We start from the raw sequence: 13,247 nt of genomic DNA on the forward strand, positions 1-13,247 counted from the left end.
TAAATGTATAAACTACTAACTATAAGATTGCAGCTTCCTTATAACTGTAAAATACAGTACCAGTCAAAACTTTGGACACACCTACTCATTCAAGGGTTTTTCTACATTGTAGTCATCAAAACTATGAAACAACACATATGGAATCATGTAGTAACCAAAAAAGTGGTAAAGAAATACAAATAGATTTGAGATTCTTCCAAGTAGCCACTCTTTGCCTTAATGACAGCTTTGCACACTCTTGGCATTCTGTCAACCAGATTCATGAGGCAGTCACCTTGAATGAATTTCAATTAACCTCTACGGGATTGGTCCCCCTCCACGGGATGGTTGAGCTAACGTAGGCTAATGTGATTAGCATGAGGTTGTAAGTAACAAGAACATTTCCCAGGACATAAACATATCTGATATGGGCAGAAAGCTTAAATTCTTGTTAACCTAACTGCACTGTCCAATGTACAGTAGCTATTAAAGTGAAAGGATACCAATCTATTGTTTGAGGAGATGGCACAGTTATGAACTTGATAATGTATTAATAAACCAATTAGGCACATTTGGGCAGTCTTGATACAACATTTTGAACAGAAATGCAATTGTTCATTGAATCAGTCTAAAACTTTGCACATACACTGCCGCCATCTTAGTGGCCAAAATCTAAATTGCGCCTAACCTGGAATAGCACATTATGGCCTTTCCCGCATTTCAAAGATGATGGTACTATCTTTTACCAGAGCTAATGTGTTATATTCTCCTACATTAATTTCACATTTCCACAAACTTCAAAGTGCTTCCTTTCAATGATATCAATAATATTGATATCCTTGCTTCAGGTCCTGAGCTACAGGCAATTAGATTTGGTTTCATTTCAGGCAAAATTTTAAAACAGGTCCGATCCTTAAGGGGTATGTCTTGTTAAAAGTTAATTTGGGGAATGTATTTCCTATTTAATGCGTTTGATCCAATCAGTTGTGGTGTGACAAGGAAGGGGTGGTATACAGAAGATAGCCACATTTGGTAAAAGACCAAGTCCATATTATGGAAAGAACAGCTCAAATAAGCAAAGAGAAACGACAGTCCATCATTACTTTAAGACATGAAGGTCAGTCAATACGGAACATTTCTTCAAGTGCAGTAGCACAAACCATCAAGCATTATGATGAACCTGTGACATAACTGTGAACCTCTGACGAGGACCGCCACAGGAAAGGAAGACCCAGAATTACCTCTGCTGCAGCCTGGTAACTCAATAGATTTACCAGGCTCAGAAATTGTAGCCCAAATAAATGCTTCACAGAGTTGAACTAACAGACACATCTCAACATCAACTGTTCAGAGGAGACTTCATGAATCAGGCCTTCATTGTCTAATTGCCGCAAAGACAACACTACTAAAGAACACCAATAATAAGAAGAGACTTGCTTGGGCTAAGAAACATGAGCAATGGACATTAAACCGGTGAAAATCTGTCCTTTGGTCTGATGAGTCCAAATTTGAGATTTTTGGTTCCAACCTCCGTTTCTTTGTGAGACACAGAGTAGATGAACAGATGATCTCCGCATGTGTGGTTCCCACCGTGAAGCATGAAGGAGGAGGTGTGATGGTGTGGGAGTGCTTTGCTGGTGACACTGTCTGTGATTTATTTAGAATTCAAGTCACACTTAACCAGCATGGCTATCACAGCTGGTTTGCGCTAAGTGGAACTATCATTTATTTTTCAACAGGACAATGACCCAACACACCTCCAGGCTGTGTAAGGGCTATTTGACAAAGAAGGAGAGTGATAGAGTGCTGCATCAGATGACCTGGCATCCACAATCACCCGACCTCAACCCAATTGAGATGGTTTGGGATGAGTTGGACCGCGGAGTGAAGGAAAAGCAGCCAACAAGTGCTCAGCATATTTGGGAACTCCTTCAAGACTGTTTGAAAAGCGTTCCAGTTGAAGCTGGTTGAGAGAATGCCAAGAGTGTGCAAAGCTGTCATCAAGGCAAAGGGTGGCTACTTTGAAGAATCTCAAATATAAAATAGATTTTGATTTGTTTAACACTTTTTGTTTACTACATTATTCCATATGTGTTGTTTCATAGTTTTGATGTCTTCACTATTATTCTACAATGTAGAAAATAATACAAATAAAGAAAAATCCTTGAATGAGTAGGTGTGTCAACTTTTGACTGGTTCTGTACATATTTGTACATTTCGTTTTGGAGAAAATGTGCATATTTTCTAAAGTTCTCTCTTAATCAAAACGTCTGCCCCCATCGCTGTGAACTTCTCATAGAGCTCAGGGCTTCCTGAACTCGTTAGGAACTCATCTTTCATCTCATATTAATCTTGTCGATCTATGACAAATAGAAAGTGTTTTTTGTTTAAAATCTGAATAATTTTAGATTACAGGCCATAAACAAATCTCTGAATTTACTACAGTGACTAAACCACCCTCTCCTGCTGCGTTACAATGTAGGGATTTTTGTTGATAGTCTTGTAGGATTTCTGTTGATAGTGACGTAGGGTTCTGCCAGGAGTTGAAGAGTGAATGTAATGGTAGGAGGGACTTCTGAGCTTCAAGTGGTGTCAGATTTCACATCCTGCTTCACACAGACAGAAATTACATACTCCTGTGTCTGTGAAAATCAGTGCTACCGCTCAATGCAAGCCATTTCGATCTATGGTGTCCACGTACACTACATGACTAAAAGTATGTGGACACCCACTCGTTGAACATCTCATTCCAAGATCATGGCATTAATGTGGAGTTCCCTATTTGCTGCTTCAACAGCCTCCACTCTTCTGGGAAGGCTTTCCACTAGATGTTGGAACATTGATGCAGGGACTTGCTTCCATTCAGCCACAAGAGCATGAGTGAGGTCAGGCACTGATTTTGGGCGATTAGGCCTGGCTCGCTGTCGGCGTTCCAATTCATCCCAAAAGTGTCCGATGGGGTTGAGGTCAAGACTCTGTGCAGGCCAGTCAACTTCTTCCGCACCAATCTCAACAAACCATTTCTGTATGGACCTCGTTTGTGCACAGGGGATTTGTCATGCTGAAACGGGAAAGGGCCTTCCCCGAACTGTTGCTACAAATTTGGAAGCACAGAATTGTCAAGAATTGCATCATATGCTGTAGCATTAAGAATTCCCTTCACTGGAATTAAGGGGCCTAGCCCAAACCATACAAAATAACCAGGCATTTGGCATCATATGTTGCTACGTTTTGTGTCATATGATATACCAAACTTTACAGTTGGCAGTATGCATTTAGGCAGGTAGCGTTCTCCTGGCATCCACCAAACCCAGATTCGTCTGTCGGACTGCCAGATGGTGAAGCGTGATTCATTACTCAAGAGAATGCGTTTCCACTGCTCAAGAGTCCAACGGCGGCAAGCCGACGCTCAGTATTGCGGATGGTAATCTTAGGCTTGTCAGCAATGGAAACCCATTTCATGAAGCTCCTGACAAACAATTATTGTGCTGACGTTGCTTCCAGAGGCAGTTTGGAACCCTGGGACAGACGTGCTACGTGTGATAAATAATAGGTGATAATTATTAACATTCAAACGAAGCATCTTATTTTCATCTGATTCCTACAGATTTCCGGGCCTTAAGGTAAATCCAATCTTGATCGACTCCCCTCATAAGAAAAATATGTCTATTAGCTTGTTTCCGGGTATGTACGAGTTTGACAGTGTACAATTTGCATTCTGACATGCTCCCTCCTTTTGTGGCACCTTCCTTGCACTTGAGAACAGCGATTAATCAAGTCGTGGCGGTGTGAAAGACAAGATATTCGTCAGCTAACAGCCACGCGGGCCAAATTAATTGAGGAATGTGTCAAGTTTTTTTCATCCTCTGCCATGCTAATTAACTCATCTGTCAAGGGGCCAACAAGTGATTCCCATTCATTACCCAGAAACCAACTTGAGTGCCGGTACATCTATCTCTTACGCTCATCGTTCCCTTTGAAAAGTCGAAACGTCTTGAGCATTTTGTCGGTGGCACATTTGTATTTCTCACCAGCTGCTATATTGGAAATCAGATTAGCTGGTTATTCAGGAGAATCACAGCCTTCCACACTGTTAGCATCCTCGGGTATGTCTCGCACGAAGCAAACAGGACTTTTAGCAAAAAGACTGATGGATGAGTCCATTAACAGATCGTGGCAATAACAAATGTGTTTCCGTTTGTCTCCGTCTTTGCCGTGATGTTGACCCTGGTTGTCGATTAACACTAGATTATCAATTGTCATTTTTGTTAATTCTCATTTATACACTTCTAGTTTGTTTCACTCTGAAGATATTTCTATTACTTACACATTGTCACTTGTCATTTTCACAGATGGATAAGTACCTCTGACGAGACAGCAGCAAGGCCCCTCGGGGGACTTCAACCTCTAACCTCCTATTCCCTGGCCCATTTACCTAACCCTTACACCATGCAGCTGCTGTACTCTAATGGGGCGTTACTTCAACTCTATACTCAGTGATTAGGTACTCAGTGGCGGAAGAGTGTCCCCTGGCCCATCAATCACTCCTATCCCGGGGAGCCTTGGGAGTGAAATGAGTTAGGAGACCGGTGGTGGAGTAGATAGCGTGTATATGGATGGATGGAAGGACAGGTTGTAGTGGCAGGGTAAGAGGCTGGCCACGCTGATAGAGAACGGTAGACTCATCCCAATGCAGTGGCTGTGTGGCATTGAAGCATATTGGGTCGTAACTGCTATGGAACAAAATATTTCTCACGTACAGAATGCGCACCATGATATGTACTCTTGTACTGTGAGATCTACCAAATTATACATAGGATAGCAACAATGAGCTGCAATAGACTGTTGCCGCTCATTCTTAACCGTCCTCTATCACAATACAAGCGTCTCTTTGAATTGATCAGGAATCAAGACCACCAGTTAACTAGTTGTAAACACATTATCTATTTCACTAATAAACCAAAAATAGGTGTCTATCCTCTTGGTGAGATGAAGTACAGACATAGGCTGCGTCCAAAACGGCACCCAATTCCCTAAATGGTGCACTGCTTTTGACCAGGGATCTCAATCAGCCTAGTAAATGTTAGGCCCACTGGTGAAACACTCATGAATCAATAAACGCATTGGTCTTGTAGATATATGCTCAGCCAAGTGGAGAGAATGTAGTGATCAACGGACCTGTAAAATCACAATGCATGATGAGGGTATTGGTGAATGGAAGTAGTGGGAGGGAAACGCACTAGAGCACAGAGAAACAATTCCTGTGTGTGTGTGTGTGTGTGTGTGTGCGCGTCTGTACTACTGCAAATGTAAGATACATATAAAGAGTTTTTATGTTGCTTTTTTGGATTGAGATACATCTTTATTTTCATGTCATCCAACAGATGTAAACGCCTGGAGTTTGCTAAACGGCATTGGCACTCGGTGCTATGGTCCGATGACATGAAAATAGAGCTCTTTAGCCACACACACTAGTAGTGGTTAATGACAAAGAAAGATGCATATGCATCTGTGGTTTGAATTGAAGATGGCAGTCCATAAAGCGCAGACAAATGATATCAAGGATCTTGAAATATTCTTTATGGAGAAATGGTCTAATATCACACCCAATGTCAAAAAAAGGTGAGATATTAATATCAGGGGTGTCAATCATTTAGATCTCTACGTTTTTGAGAAAAAATAATATTACTTGTCAAACAGAATCTGTTTCTCTAAGCAATTATATTAGTTTAAAATAATATAATTTCCCAATTTTTAGCATACAATATACAGTTGAAGTCAGAAGTTTACATACACCTTAGCCAAATACATTTAATCTCAGTTTTTCACAATTCCTGACATTTAATCCTAGTAGAAATTCCCTGTCTTACGCCAGTTAGGATCACCACTTTATTTTAAGAATGTGAAATGTCAGAATAATAGTAGAGAGTGATTTATTTCAGCTTTTATTTCGTTCATCACATTCCCAATGGGTCAGAATGTAACGGCAGCCTTCCCTCTCTTCACAAGAAGAGAGAGTGTAACAGGGATCGGACCAAGACGCAGCGTAGCTCGTGTTCAACATGTTTAATTAACAAGACGAATACTGTGAACACTTACAAATACTACAAAATAACAAACGTTGCAAAACCGATACAGTCCTTTCTGGTGCAGACAAAACACAGAGACAGGAAACAACCACCCACAATCCCCAACACAAAACAAGCCACCTATATATGATTCCCAATCAGAGACAACACAAAACATCTGCCTCTGATTGAGAACCATATTAGGCCAAACATAGAAACGGACAAACAAGACACACAACATAGAATGCCCACCCAGCTCACGTCCTGACCAACACTAAAACAAGCAAAACACATAAGAACTATGGTCAGAACGTGACACAGAAGTTTAAATACACTCAAATAGTATTTGGTAGCATTTTTTCCTGTCTTGTCGTAAATCTCAGTTTTGGATGAGACTGACTTTATGACCAAACTGATCCTACTTACACAGATAGGCTGTTTTGTGTTGCTTTTGTGCTTGTCTTTCTTGCACTAACACTTGCAGTTATCTTTTCTTAATATTTTGTTGATAGTTGCTTTTTTGAAGGAAAGTTTTACTTGCAATGTCTGTGAAATGTGGTTGTCTTACCAACTTAATTGATTGCTGAGTCGCTATGGATAAGAGTGTCTGTTAAATGACCGAAATATACATGTAATGTGATATTACTAGCATGATTATTTTAAAAAGTCGATTTGTGAGTACTATATTTGAAAGATTAAGTTTCTGTAAATGTAATATCCCGATGCTTTGATATGGGCCCATATCATAATCACTCTAACGGGTGGTGGTCTGCATGTAAAAAAACTCACTGCAACTTTGACTGAGAGGCAGAACTCAAGTACAGTAGCTCAGTATTTACTTTATTTTGCACATCTTTATCAAGGGTGTCAATAATTTCAGACCCCACCGTACAGCTTACCCTACAAAGAGACAACAACATATAAACAATCACTTTAATAGCACCAATTAGTGATGTTTTGCCTTAAATCCCACTTATCCACAACTTCCTGAAATATACACCCTCCCGTCTTTAGCTCGCTGTTCTCAGCCTCGTCTCCTTTTCTATCCCTGTGACCGCTACCCTTGGGCTCTTCCACAAACATCTTCTGTGAAATGTTCCCCTCTTTACCAATACAAACTGAGTTTGTATTACAAATCCACCCTCTCGGAGGCAATTATAGCAGTGGGTCTTATTTGATGATATTGAGGAAGGCTTCAATAGCCCTGGGCTAGGTGGGTGGAATATTAATACAAAGACAGATGCCAACTAGAACAGATGTCCGGATCAGCCTAGCATTCAGTCAGATTAGAAAACATTTTACAATGAATTACATGTCACATGTACATCTTACAATTACATGTCACATGTATTTACACAGTGGTCATGATAAGTGGCTTGTTCATAATAGTATTTCATGAGCTCACACAGTATTATTTTCATAACTTCACTTTGGTGGATGACTATAAACCCTGCAACCCCTTCAGATCTTCAGTAGACCAGAATGTGGATCAACCCCAAAATGTCTCAAAACTCCCCATACTTCAAAATCCCTCCATCTGTCTGATGATTTCCTTTGAAAGGGAGCAGGGAGCATCACTAGCTCCTCTGTGACCCGACGGAGAGAGAGCCGTACATCAAGGACACGGGACCACCGAGGTATCAAAGCTTTACAAAGAGACAGACAGCTGACCCCTTTCACACTCCCACCATTCTGTGGTGCTTTGATGTACCTCGCCACTCTGTACACTTTTGGTAGCTTCATATTTCTTCTAGCTATCCCCTTACTCTCAACTTCCTAAACTTCACAGAGGACTTGGCTTGCCCACGTTAGTCTCACCATTTCATTCCATGAACATTTCATTTCTGAGACACATTATACACAAAAGTATTTCAAAATGAAAGGAAGATGTTTCTTTCTGTTTCTTTTCCATTTTGTCACATTGGTCACCACACTCGCAACGCGCCAGGCATACATCCCCCTTCTTCTCCTACTGAGCGGCATCCTCTGACAGAGATGGATCATGATTGGGCTCTACTCTGACCAATCGAGCGTGGCTCTGCACAGTTAATAGAATTCTTGAGCGAATACCTCCTGTCCGCTGTCCAGAGGGAGCATCAGGGGAATCCATCTTAGGATCCCTCCAACTGTAAATCTAAATATCTCCCCATTCTGCCTCCAGTGGATTTGAATGAGTGAAGCGCTCGCCCTTGTGTGAACCCTGACAGGCGCCCAGAGGCACCTGGAGAGAGGGAAGACCCCAGAGAAGAGCTCAGTATGTTTACAACGCAGTCATGTGTTAGTGCTTAATATCACTCTTTCAGCCTAGTGTTTACAGCGAAACATTGTGGTACAAATGGGTACTTTCTGGTACATTCAACACAATTGGTAACTACTAATTGAATAGCCCAGTACGGAAGCAAAGCAGTGATGTGGTGGTAACCAGAGCAATATACTGTAGATACAGTGATGATCTAGTGGTAGAGCTTCATTTTACTGTCCTGTTTCAGCGGGTGTTTGCCTAGTGTTTACAGGGAAATATTGTGGTTCAAATGGGTACTTTCTGGTAGTTCATTCAACATAACTGGTACCAAATAGTACAAAGTGGTGGTTGTTTTGATGAATCCAAAAGAAACCCTACTATTTAGTAAATATTGGATAATGATTATGTTACCATGTAATAGAAGACTTTAAATTAAACCATAACCATTGTCTTTATTGGCGATAATGGGGATGGGGAAAAGGGTTGAAACAAGTAAAGAGAACATGGATATGATAGGAAAGAATATGTGAATCATTTAATTGGTATGGATATATACAGTATAAAGGCATACGATGCAAAGGGAAATTAGTATGGAATTACAACCGGCCAAGAAAATACATGGCTCAGTTCATGATATAACTCCGGAGTACTTCTACTCATTGACTCACACGAATGGTTTTATGTCATTATAATGAAAAACACAAATAGGGAAGTCCGTAGCGTTAAGATAACTAAGGTTCTCATTAGAGGCTTGCTAAAGAACGAGCTAGATGTAATGGAGTTGTGTACAAAATACTTTTCAATTGGTTCCCCAGACCTCAGGCCAGACACAATAATTGTGATTAAATTAAGGTGATTCACCCTCTCATGGCAAATAACAAAAACAGAAATGCGTCACCCCAGAAGTGAACTTTCGTGTCTGCCATAGACTTGTTGCTGTATCGACGTTTATGATGCATGCTTCAACAGACTTACCTACTCAGTCAGTATTCAAATCCCTTTTTAATTCTGAACACAGCCGCAGTGAAAGTTGTATTCAAATGAGGTCTAAGAACTTGTTTTTACGTGACCTTACAATCAAAATATTGCCCCCAGACGTACTTACCGGCCTGATCCCAATCTGTGTCTATTCACTTGTCATACTGAGCACGTCACAAGCACAGTTACATGTAAATCTTTTGGCAAATGTGAGTTGGTGTGCTACTCTTTGTTTTGTTCATTTTTGTCCTGTTGCATTTTGGTTGTGCATCCATACAGACTAAGAGGCTGTCCTAGTATGGACACCGAACATCCATATTAGCATCATCCAAGTATTATTCCAAGTTGTTTAGAGTAGGTTTGCCTGATGAGTTAAAGGAAAACTCTGCCCTAAAACAATCTTTTGTTATCTGTTTTGTTAGTCCATTGCTAATGTAGTCCCAAAATGTTTTTCTTGTCAGCAATCAAGTTTTCAAGATGTATAACTTTCAAAATACAGATATCATCCCTGTATGGTGCATTCTGCATCACATGACGCAAATCATAACAACATATGATGCCAAATGCCTGCCTATTTTTCATGGTTTGGGCTAGGCCCCTTAATTCCAGTGAAGGTAAATCTTAACGCAATGATATTCTAGACAATTCTGTGCTTCCAACTTTGTGGCAACAGTTTGGGGAAGCTCCTTTCCTGTTTCAGCATGACAATGCCCCAGTGCACAACGCGAGGTCCATACAGAAATGGTTTGTCGAGATCGGTGTGGAAGAACTTGACTGGCCTGCACAGAGCCCTGACCTCAACCCCATCGAACACCTTTGGGATGAATTGTAATGCCGACTGCGAGCCAGGCCTAATCGGCCAACATCAGTGCCCGACCTCACTAATGCTCTTGTGGCTGAGCATTTGAGCCCATCCAAAGACAATTTTGTTGAGCTGAGACTCTTTTCTATGATGTATAAATTATCAGACTATTCGTTTACCTTCTTGAAAACATTGAATTAAATGCAATTAAGGCGTGTCACTAGATCGCAGAGCACTGGTATTGAACTCATGAGGCTCGAAGCCAGACCGCCCTGCTTAGACCACTGCGTTACAGCGGGTCACAATGCTAGCAATAAGAATGCTATGAATATTGATGATACATACTGTACATACTGACTCTGGCATATGTGTGCCAAGGGAAACCGTTGGACCACACAGGCACTGCGGTAACCAATAATTTATTCTGCCTATTGCTTACCTTCAATACATAATAAAACAATTTATTTAAAAAAGGATTTTCCCTAACAAAAAATACATCTACACCCTGCAAATATGTAAATTTATTATAATTCACATAAGAATTCACACAAGATGCGCTGTAGCCTGCATAAGGTACAATGTAGGTACAGTACTGCATTGTATACAAACACTCTTCCAGCTGCCCCCTGGCAGCGATTCTAAATATTTTCTTCATATATTAAAATCCTCCATCTGCAAGATTATTTTCCTCCTGCGACAAAAGGGGTCAAATTAAGATCCGACATCTGTAGTTCAAATGACCTTGATGCCTATAATATATCATATTTTTCTTAAAGAAGTACACCAGTAAGGTCAGTGTCAACAGCCCGACTAACATTATTGAGACGATGTGATATTAATTGAGTCTAATATTCTCGTTCATTACTTAAATGTTGGCTGTTTTGGCACCTTTCAAAGAACAATAACTGTTCCCCACTGACACTAACCTCATCAAATCTATCATATACTAATTCTTATCATCACTCTTTTTGACAGCTTGATGATGGCAACAGGAATCATAAGCGGGAAAATGAAGCTTTAGAAGACTAGTGATCCATCATTCCTTGTTTCGCAATAATCTCACAGTGCATCATCACTTTAACAGGACCAGGCAATCAGCATTTCATAAGAGAGCCGAGCTACGTTGTCCACTGGTGACTGCTGTAAAATATACCAGCAAGAGATAACAAATCGAATGGCAGGACTGAAACAGTGGCTTCCTGATTCTGGGTGGTGATATTGGAAATTACGTCATGAGGTGAAACTTGTGCTTTTCTAGACCTAAGCGGCATGAGAAAAAGTGAGCCGTATGTGTTGCTTTGTAGCTCAGTTGATAGAGTATGGTGCTTGTAACACCAGGGTAGTGGCTTCGATTCCTGCGACCACACATACATTTATCTGATGACTGTTATTTATCTAATCAACTAACTATGTTTTAGTGTTACCCGATTAAATTAATCATGTAACAATTAACTCATCAGGATTTAAGGCACCACGAGAGTGGTTGTTTAAAGAGTTGCCATCTCCCGAATTTAACTATAAAGGTCTTTACCTATCACATACATAAAACAGTCAATGTATTATTCATTACCTCTTATCATATTATCATTCTGAACAGTTGTAACCTCCTGCATCTGCAAAAAACCCAGCCTTACTTATGATTACTTATGACAGTAACACTGGGAAAACAACAAACACTAATTCTCGAAAACTCACTCAGGAGACAAATGCACATGCACAAGAACAACAGAAAACAGACCTCTTTTAACAGGGAAATGATAATGAGTAAAAAGGACACACCTGAGTGTCATTAATGTCTCTAAGACGGTCTCTGCCGCCCTCTGGAGACAGGTGGAACCATGACAGTACCCCCCCTTCTAGGAGCGGATTCAGCCGTGAAGCCAGGTCGACCACCACGTAGATGGTTGAAGTCCCGAACAAGTCCCGGATCCAGGATGTCCCGGGCAGGCACCCACGCCCGCTCCTCAGGGCCGTAGCCCTCCCAGTCCACCAGGTACTGCAGCATTCCTTGGACCTGACGAGCCGTCAACAGACGCCGGACTGTGTAGGCTGGGCGGAGGGGCAGGTGTGGGGGGAGAGAAGGGACTGGTCCTTACCAGCTTGAGACGGGAGACATGGAAGGATGGACAGACCGTCATAAACCTGGGAAGCTGGAGACGATAGGTGACCGGGTTGATGCGACTCAAGATCATGAATGGTCCTATGTAGCATGGAGAGAGCTTCATCGAGTCCACCTTTAAGGGAAGATCACGGGTGGACAGCCACACTCATTGACCCAGTCGGAGGAGCCGAAGAGGCCTTCGGTGCCTGTCTGCCTGGTGTTGGTGTAGGGCAGATGAGCAGAGCAAGGAGGTACGCGCTCTGATCCGAGGAGAGACTCACCGACGCCCCCAACAGAGCAGAAGGAATTCCGAATACCGTTCGACAAACTGGGGCACACGATCCAAGACAATGTCCTAGGGAGATCCGTGTAGTGAAACACATAATCATGAGATCAGTGGTCTCCTTCACTGAGAGCAACTTGGGTAAGGCAATGAAATGGGCTGCCTTGGAGAACCGATCAACAACCACCAGGATAGTGGTAAGCCCTTGGGATGGAGGTAACCCTGTGATAAATTCTACGGACAGGTGAGACAAGGGCCGGCTGGGGATGGGCAGAGGTTGGAGTAACCCAGCCCGTTGCTTTCGTGAGAACTTACTTAGGGCACAGGTGGAACAGGCCGCAACAAAGGATCTCACATCTTCAATTATGTTGGGCCACCTGAATTTTCGCCTCAGGAACTCCATTGTGCAATTAACCCCTGAATGCCCAGTTAATTTAGAGGAGTGTCCCCATTGTAGCACTTGAGAACGGGCTCATCGCGGAACTTAAAGTCTGCTAGTGGGACCCCCGCCAGGGTCAGGTTCTCGGGTCTGGGCTTGTCGATCCGTGGTCTCTATACTCCATACACAGGAGCCACAATGCAGGAGCTGGGGTTGATGGGCTTGGAGTCCCTCTCCTCGTTAGAAGCATTGTGTTGCCGGGACAGGACATCTGCTTTCTGATTCTTGGATCCCAGGCTATAGACTAGAGTGAAGTTGAATCTGTTAAAAAAACAGAACCCACATAGCCTGGCAAGCGTTCAACCTCCTGGCTTCTTGATTGGAGACCAAGTTCTTATGGTCTGTCCAGATCACG

This window comes from Salvelinus namaycush, chromosome 28 (genome assembly GCF_016432855.1).
Source record: "Salvelinus namaycush isolate Seneca chromosome 28, SaNama_1.0, whole genome shotgun sequence".
Taxonomy (NCBI): domain Eukaryota; kingdom Metazoa; phylum Chordata; class Actinopteri; order Salmoniformes; family Salmonidae; genus Salvelinus; species Salvelinus namaycush.